An 8871-nucleotide genomic window follows, 5' to 3' on the forward strand; every position below is an offset into this window, starting at 1 on the left:
CCTGTGCAGTTACTTCTGCCTGAAGAGTTACCTTTTGCACTTTGCATTTCTTTTTCGTTAGCTTATGTGGAAAGGTCTTCACTTCACTCACCCTTGAAAGATACTGGGTCGGGGGCAGCACGTGGTGGCTGGAAATCATACTGAGGTCCTTCATACTGAGGGTCCTCTCATACTGAGACCTTCATTGAGGTCTTCTTTTTCATGTTTTTGCTGAGATTTCAGCTCCCAATCTTTGGACGATGTCATAGGAGTGTCCCCTCCTCCCCACACCCCAATCTGGGTGCTGCTGTGATTGTTTTCAGCTGCCCTTGGTTGTTCAGCAGTTTAGGGGTGTGACCTTCTTGTCCTTACCTGGCTTGCAGTGCACCGAACTTCTTGCACATGTGGTTGGAGAGACCATCATGATTTTTCTTTGATTCTCCATGATATAGTTTCTGCCCCACTTTCTGGTCCTCCAACCCCTGAGACTTTAATTACACACGTGTTAGGACTTCATGACATGGCTCATTATCTTTGTTACGCTCTTAATATTTCTTCCTTTTGGCTCTGTATGCTTCAGTCTGGAGAGTTTCTTTCCACTTACAAATTTCGAGGTTAATACTCTCTCTACCATTGAGTCCAAGCTGCAGTTAAACTGACCTGCTGACTTTTTTAAAATGCCAACTATTACATATATTTAATTTTCATGAGATTTTAAAACTAGATTCTATTTCTCTGATGCAATATTTTATCTTGTCATCTATTTTCTGAACAGCTGAATCATATACCACTTCATCTTTTTTTTTAACTTTTAAGTAATATATTTTTTCAAGTTTCAATTTATTTATTTTGAGAGAGAGAGAGCGAGACAGAACAAGCTCGGGGCAGAGGAAGAGGAAGAGGGAGAGAATCCCAAGCAGGTTCTGCCCCATAGATCTCACCAACCTTAAGATCATGACCTGAGCCTGAGCCAAAATCAAGGCAGATGCTTAACCGATCGAGCTACGCAAGTGCCCCTGATTTTTAAGTAATTTAAAGAAATTTTATTCAAGTGACCTGTACACCCAACGTGGGGCTCAAACTCACAACCCAGAGAGAGATCAAGAGTCACGTGCTCTACCCACTGAGCCAGCCAGGCTCTCCTAAAACCTACCGCTTTGAGTTCTTATCTGAGAACTCAAAATCTCAAGAGGCAATTTCTACGGTTTGCCTTCTTTCTCTTGCTTCTCTTCCTTTACAATCCTAGAATATTGTGATTGAATGATGAACCCGTGGTGTGAAGGACAGCCAGGTTGGAGATGTTGTTTCTCTGAAGATCTTTCACCTTCTCCCCCAGCAGGCAGCAGAGGGGCGCATCACCTCTAATCCTTGACGAAGCTGATTTGCAGCTGGTTCGCCCTCAGGGAAAGCCTCAATCTACAGCTAGTTTGCTCACACTGCTGTGCTGCAGACGTCCAGGGCTCCTACCTGCGACCTTGGTATGTTTCCTTGGGCCCCTCCTCTTCCATGAATCCTGAGCTTCAGTTTTTATCCCCTAAGCACCACGGTAGTGCTGCAAATTCCACTCTCTTTCAGCCACACTCTGCTGGCCTTCCAAGCCCCTTTGATGCACATAGCTTAATTTGCAAATGTATTGTGGGGAACTTCTGTACCAAGCACCCAGCTCACTTAACCCATTCCAGGATCTTGGCTGCTCAAGTCTGAATCCTTGGACAGTTCCATATGCCCTTCCTCTTCCCCCCCCCCCCCCCCCCCCGGCCCCCCAACTTCTCTGTCCAGACCTATGAGATCACTTAACATGTTGTTTTCTCTGACTCTTAGTAGCTTCCCTCTCTCCAGTTTCTCAGTCTCCCGGTTCCTGCCAAGAACTGGCAAATGCCCTGAGGGGATAACGCAGAAAATTAGTCTCATTCCATTGAGTTTCTCTTCTCTCTCATCTCTCCCCTTGAGCTGAAGGACTGGTGGGTCCTATTTGCATTGATAGTTCTCCAAATCTTCAAGCAGAATTCCTTCCATTCAAACTTCATTCATTTCTTTTCAGGGCGAATGCTCTTCTGCTACAAATACTCCATCATCACTGAAAGGTGAAATCTACAATTTCCAGATAAATCACATTTTCTTCCTCCTTTTTTTCTTAAAATAAGGTGGGGGGGGTCACTGGTGCATAGCTGAAGTTTTCTTTTAGTACCCCCCGGGTAAGTCTGACTGGATATCAAAAGCTCTTGCTAGAAGCCCGGGCAAAAGATTGTCTACCTGGAGCTGAACACTCATCACGCCTGTCCAAGGTCCGAGAATTTGATCAAGTTGGATCCAGTTCCCTGCTGCACTGTCCTGTCAGTTAACTCACCATGGAAATTATCAAGCGACCAGTTTTCCAGGTGCTGGTCACTGATACAGAGGCGGAGAGCCCAAGTGAACCATTTAACACTCCTCATTTATTCTGGGGAATGCTGAAAGTCAGCAGTGGTGCAGTTAGAAGTGAAAACGGAAGCCTTAGTTACAATGATACTGGCAGTTTTCTCCGAGCGAGCGTCACCGTGTGAGCAGCAAGCAGTTCCCCGGTGCTGTACCGAGCATAACCTATCTAGTCCCCATAACAACCCCGAGACGGTGTAGGTTATCAGCACCCCTGCTTGCAGGTGAGGACACTCAGGCACTGAAAGGCTGGTCTGACTTTCCAAGGGGCCCAGCCCTGTGACGGGGAGGGCCAGCACTCAGGGCCAGGCAGTTTGCCTCCAGAGCCCTCGCGTTTGGCCAGCCTGCCAGCGCGCACTGAGAAGCCTTCACCAAGATTTGCCGTCCCCTCCTGGCTCAGCCTCCCTGATGTTGAAAAGAAAGAAAAGGTTAAAAGTAAGGCCTACTTGGGGCGCCTGGGTGGCGCAGTCGGTTAAGTGTACGACTTCAGCCAGGTCACGATCTCGTGGTCCGTGAGTTCGAGCCCCGCATCAGGCTCTGGGCTGATGGCTCGGAGCCTGGAGCCTGTTTCCGATTCTGTGTCTCCCTCTCTCTCTGCCCCTCCCCCGTTCATGCTCTGTCTCTCTCTGTCCCAAAAATAAATAAAAAACATTGGAAAAAAAAAAAAAAAAAGTAAGGCCTACTTAACACTGGCAACTAATGGACGGAATGAAGAAGAGAAAGAACAAAACGATTTAGTCCTCCCCAGAAACAGACTCCATGGCTCCCGGGATGATGCAATCACATCTCCCAACGGAAGTATTTACTAAATCTTGATTCTTTTTAATGGTCTGAACAAGAAAGTTCCCTAGAGAGGCTCCCCAAAACAAACAAGAACAAAAACAAAAACAAAAGAAAACAAATCCCGTCAAGTGTGCCTTTTATGTTCAAAGTGTGGAGCAGACAGCTGAGGCCCTCTCACCTACTTAATGCCTCAGGGCAAGAGGGAGTGCACCTGCAGTGACAAGGGGGACAGAGGAGATCGCATAAAAATGAGACAAAAATCATGCGTCTCAAAGCTCATTAAAGAACACAGCACTTTCATAGTTGGCCACAGCCATGTACCTTTATCACCGATTACCGAAGAGTTTCCATACTTTGATTTACAGCTTCTACTTAGTAAATTTCTTTTTAGACTCAATTGTATATCAGCGTCGTAACAGAAACACCACTAGGAATAGCCACAGGCAGGATGTAACTAGAACATAAAAGGAGATAGTAGTGTTGTGACAGTCAATGAGGGAGGTGATGAGCGGAGCCCAGGAGCCTCCCTCCACAAGCCTTCCCTTGAAGTGCTATGGGCACAGGCAGCCTTCAGAGGAGCCCAGAGCCACGCTGGGGCTGGGTGATCAGTGCAGGAAAACCCTGGCCAACCAGGACGTGGAATGGTTCTTCGTTACCAGCCAAGGGAAAACCCGACAGTCCCCCTCTCGATGATCACAGCTCAGGGGAAGCGGCGACATCAGTACACACACAGGAGCTGCTGGTGCTAGGGACGGACGAGGTGGACTAAAATGAATCTAATGCTGAGCGAGATTTCAGGGCCTTGAAAGAAAAAAGTCTTATGTGTAAGGGGTTCAGGAAGATTGCAGTGTGGGCAAGGTAATGAAGAACGGCACATTGATAGGTTGGGAAATAAACTGGACTGTGATTTGGTACTGCTCCCGTGGAAGGCAAGTTTGCAGGACTTCCCCAAAGTAGCAGCATATGAACACTATACTAGTCATTGCACTTCCCGTTCTGTACGCTGTAGAAATACCTGCACAAGTGGCCAAAAATATGTGTACAGGAATTCGTAATCATAAAACCATAAAACCAACTTAATTTCAAAAGCAATATGGAAGAGGTTAAATAAGTATCACACATACTGTGGAAGAAATGCCTCTGTCAAACAAACGCAGAGGACAATGATGATGAGGATCCACTGATCACAACATTATTGATAGAGCAATGCCCAAATCCAGGCACTCCCTGGGGACGGGACACCATGCTTGGCCTCCTACTCCCCATGAAAAAGAACTGAGGCACATCAACACCAAAGGCTGGCGAAGATGGGGGAACAACAGGAGCTCTCACTTACTGCTTGGTGAGAACGCAAAATGGTACAGCCACCGTGGAAGGCAGTCTGGCAATTTCTCACAAAACCAAAAATGTTCTTAATATAGCAGCCAGCGTTCGGGCTCCCTGTTAGCCAGAGAAGTTGAAGTTATGCCCACACAGAAACCCGCACACGGATGCCTACGGCAGCTGTACTCACAATTGCCAAAACTTAGAAGCAACCAAGATGTCCCTTACAGGTGGAGGGATAAAGGAACTGTGACACACACACACAATGAAGTAGTATTTCAGCACTAAAAGGAAATGAGCTGCCAATCCACCAAAGGACATGGAGGAATCTTAAGTGCGTATTAGTAAGTGAAACAAGCCGATCTGAAAAGGCTACATACTGTGTGATTCCAACTACACGACCTTCTGGAAAAGGCAAAACTATGGAAACAGGAAAAGGATTCGTGGTTGCCAGAAAGGGGGCGCAGAGGATGTTTGGGCTAGTGAAACTACTTTGTGTGATACTTATAACGGTGGACACATTTCCGGATACGTTTGTCCAAACCCACCCTGCAAGAGTGAACCCTAATGTAAACTATGGACTTTGGACAGATTCCTGAGTTGTCACAAAGGCACAAAGGCACTGCAGTGGGGGGTGTTGACAACCAGGCAGGCTATTTGTGTTGGGGGGGGAGGGCAGGAAGGGTGTGGGCAATCTCTGTCCCTTCCCCTCAGCTTTGCTGTGAACCTAAAATGCTCTAAAAAATGAACAATTAGCATTTTTTTCAAAAAAACGCCAGCCCCCTAGACCAATTTTCCCAAAGCAAGCAGCTTGAACAATGAAGGCAATCATGTTTAGAAATTAAAAAAAGAAAAAAGATGGGAGTCACAAAAAGTTTCACTTACTCATCCAATCTTTCAGGGAGGACCACAGAGTTTTACCACACTAGGTAGAACCCGGCTTCTTCTATCTGTTTGAGAAGCTGGCGTTGTAGAGGTATAAAGCTCATAGGCCAGCAGATACCGTCAGAGAATGAGGTTCGGGAGGTGGGGTGGCTCTGAACAGTTAGGTGCTGTAAGGTGGCTAGGACCCAGAATCCAGTAATGTTGTGTACTTTATGTGAGGAAATGTGCAGGTGCGAAACTGCAGGTAACAGGGGAATTGAGGTAAACGTGAAGCAGCCTGTCCCTGGGTGGGCTCAAACCACCAACCTTTCAGTTAACAGCTGAACACACTAACCAATTGCACCACTGAGACTTTACTGGGTGGCTTTTTGGATTTCATTGTGTTGGCACTTCCACCCAGGATGTACGGTTGCCAGTCCTGTAGGAAAACTGCAAATTTCAAAGCTTCAAAAAATAGATTAGAGAGATAAATGGTGTTGTTTATCCCATTTGAAACTGGTATGTCGGGTGATTATGAAACTAAAAGCACAGAATGGCTTGGCCACAAATTGCCCCTTACCTGTTCATTGTCAGTGCCTTCAGAGAGATCACGGGCTCTGATACCCTGGACCTGAGCCACATAGGGTCCTTAGGAAGCTCAAGGCCTGGTGGGCTCCCATGATGGCTCTTTCTGTCACTCTGCCCTCACCCAGTGAGAGAGTTTGCCCACCCTTCCAAGAGGCCTCTGTGTAGATGTGTTGCTTTGGTTCCTGTGTGTAGCACGGGAGCTCCAGGGGCAGGGGTCGTTCTGAAGGTCCGCCTTGTTGCCCCTCCCTGAGAACAGAGTCTGACACTCACCAGAGTCTGACACCAGGAAGTTCTGTTAAGACTTGTTGAATACATTGTTGTCTGTAGCTTTTAGCCCCATGAAGAACCCTGAGAATGGAAATGAAAAGTTTTTCAAAGCCCAAAGTTCTTTGTAAAAAGCTTTTATCCAGGTTGACTCCTCAGCCTCCCCAGCAGCAGGCAACAGGAAAAGCCTACAGTGGACCCTCTGCCCAGGAGGCCCCTGCCCCCTTTAGGAGAGTTGTGTCCTCATTGTGGTAGGTGGGTGGACCCCTGAGGGTGGGACAAATCATTGGGGGGTGGAGAGGGGGAAGGGGGTGCTTGGAAAAGGGCAGTGAGACCTCCTAGGAGGACTTGTGTCGGGACAGAAGCCGGATCCAGAGAGGTGGGAATTGTTTTTGTTATATAACAGAATAGGGAAGGAGGGTCTGAGCTGGGGTGGGAGAGAAAGGAGGGAGGAGGGGGTGGGGGAGAGAGACCCAGAGGGAGGAAGAGATGGGGAGGTGATGAAAGAATTTATACTTACATCCCTCCCTCACTTGCCCTCTCCTTCTCCCTTTTCTTCCCATCCCAACAGCTGAGGAATCCTGATGTAGGGAAATTTAAGAAGACCCAACTAATGTATGCTCAAGAGGGCAAGCTCTATGTTGTAAAGATGGTTTGCCCTGGAGGGTGGGGGGGTGGGTGACATAGATAAAAGGGATTAAGAACACTCCTGTCATGATGAGCACTGAATAAGGTATAGAAATGTTGAATCATTATACTGTACACGTGAAACTAATATAAGACTAATTAATATATATTTCAATTAAAAAAAAAAGAAACAATGGTTCTGCCCTTGTGTGGCTTTGGCTAAACACACTTCAAGTGTCTCCCTTCTTTGTTCTATAAAATGGGACTAATTAAGAGCATTTTACTTCATTCTATTATCAGATGTGTTTTGACTTAGTTACTATTGGATCAGTCATGTTAAAAGCAGTAGAATCATGAATATTACTGTCATTATCCTCCTAATCTTTTGACAGCCACTATCCTTATTTATTTCACAAATATGTTTTGCTCCTTCTAGAAATTACTGTAAATGGGATCACAGGGTATGTATGCTTATGTCTACTTCTCTCTATGTAATGTCTTTGAATTTTATCCATGTCATTGAGTAGATCAGCTTTTCATTCCTTTTTATTGCTGAGAAGGATTCTCAGCATAATTGCATAAATATTTCACAATTTCTTTACCATTCTCCTGATGATGGATATTTGGGTTGTTTCCAATTTGAGCTGTTACAAATAAAGCTGCTATGAACATTCTCATTACAAGTGGGTTTTTTTCTTTTTTTAAAAATTTATTCACTTTTTGAGAGAGAGAGAGAGAGACAGTATGAGCAGGGGAAGGACAGAGAGAGAGGGAGACACATAATCCGAAGCAGGCTCCAGGCTCTGAGGGGTCAGCACAGAGCCCAACTCAGGGCTCAAACTCACAAACAGTGAGATCATGACCTGAGCCAAAGTCGGTCGCTTAACCGACTGAGCCACCCAGGCACCCCCAAGTGTTTTTGTAGACACTTTTCCACCCCATTTCTTTTGGATAAATACCTAAGGGAGGATTTGATGGAACCAAAGAGGGAGAGGTGTATGTTTAATTTCATAAGAAACTGACAAAATGTTTCCCAAAGTGGTTGCACCATTATAGTCATGCCAACAATGTATGAGAGTTCTGGTTGTTGACAAAAATTCCTTGACAGAACTGTCAGGGTCCTCTAAACTCTCTTCTCAAGCGGGCCCTGACCTTCAGCCTTTGGAGTTTGTTTTTGCATTGTCCAATTTTAGCAAGAATCCTGCTAAGTCATTTTAACCAGAACCCCCTCCATGACATCTGGTCAGGTTCCTTGTCCTCCGTCCCTGGGTGATGCCTGATGACTTTGGCAGGCCTTCAGCAAGAGCCCCTTGGGCTGGTTTAGCCAGAATCTCCCCCGCTTACCCCTGAGGTTTCCTCTTAGTAAATTTTCACTCATTAACCCTCTCTCTGGTCCTGCTCTGGGCTATACGTTCCCACTCTCCCTTGTTGTATTCAGAGCTGAGCTTGGTCTCTCCTATTACAAAACCCCATTTTAGTAGTCCTCCTTAATAAAGCCTACCCTACTGTTCTTTAACAAAAGTCATGTATGATTTTTTATTTTGTTTATTCTACTGAGTGTAATAAAATCTCAATGTGGTTTTAATTTCCATTTTCTTAGTTTAGGGGCACCTGGGTGGCTCAGTCAGTTAAGTGTCTGACTTTGGCTCAGGTGATGATCTCATGGTTTGGGAGTTCAGGCCTTGCATCGGCTCTGTGCTGACAGTTCAGAGCCTGGAGCCTGCTTTGATTCTGTCTCCCTCCCTGTCTGCCCCTCCCCTGCTCTTTTTCTGTCTCTCAAAAATAAATCAACGTTAAAAACTTGAAGAAAAAAAAGTTTGCTTAGAAGAGTTTATGGTGGGGCGCCTGGGTGGCGCAGTCGGTTGGGCGTCCGACTTCAGCCAGGTCACGATCTCGCGGTCCGTGAGTTCGAGCCCCGCGTCAGGCTCTGGGCTGATGGCTCGGAGCCTGGAGCCTGTTTCCGATTCTGTGTCTCCCTCTCTCTCTGCCCCTCCCCCGTTCATGCTCTGTCTCTCTCTGTCCCAAAAA

At 46.3% G+C, this 8871-nt stretch overlaps 1 long non-coding RNA gene across 2 annotated transcripts in view; it reads right to left on the minus strand.

Moving 5' to 3' along the window:
- LOC125912165 (uncharacterized) overlaps positions 1–8871 on the minus strand; it is a 74561-nt gene that overhangs the window by 5641 nt on the left and 60049 nt on the right. The gene's annotated exons all lie outside the window — the stretch shown is intronic.

Source organism: Panthera uncia (genome assembly GCF_023721935.1).
Source record: "Panthera uncia isolate 11264 chromosome C1 unlocalized genomic scaffold, Puncia_PCG_1.0 HiC_scaffold_4, whole genome shotgun sequence".
Lineage (NCBI taxonomy): Eukaryota > Metazoa > Chordata > Mammalia > Carnivora > Felidae > Panthera > Panthera uncia.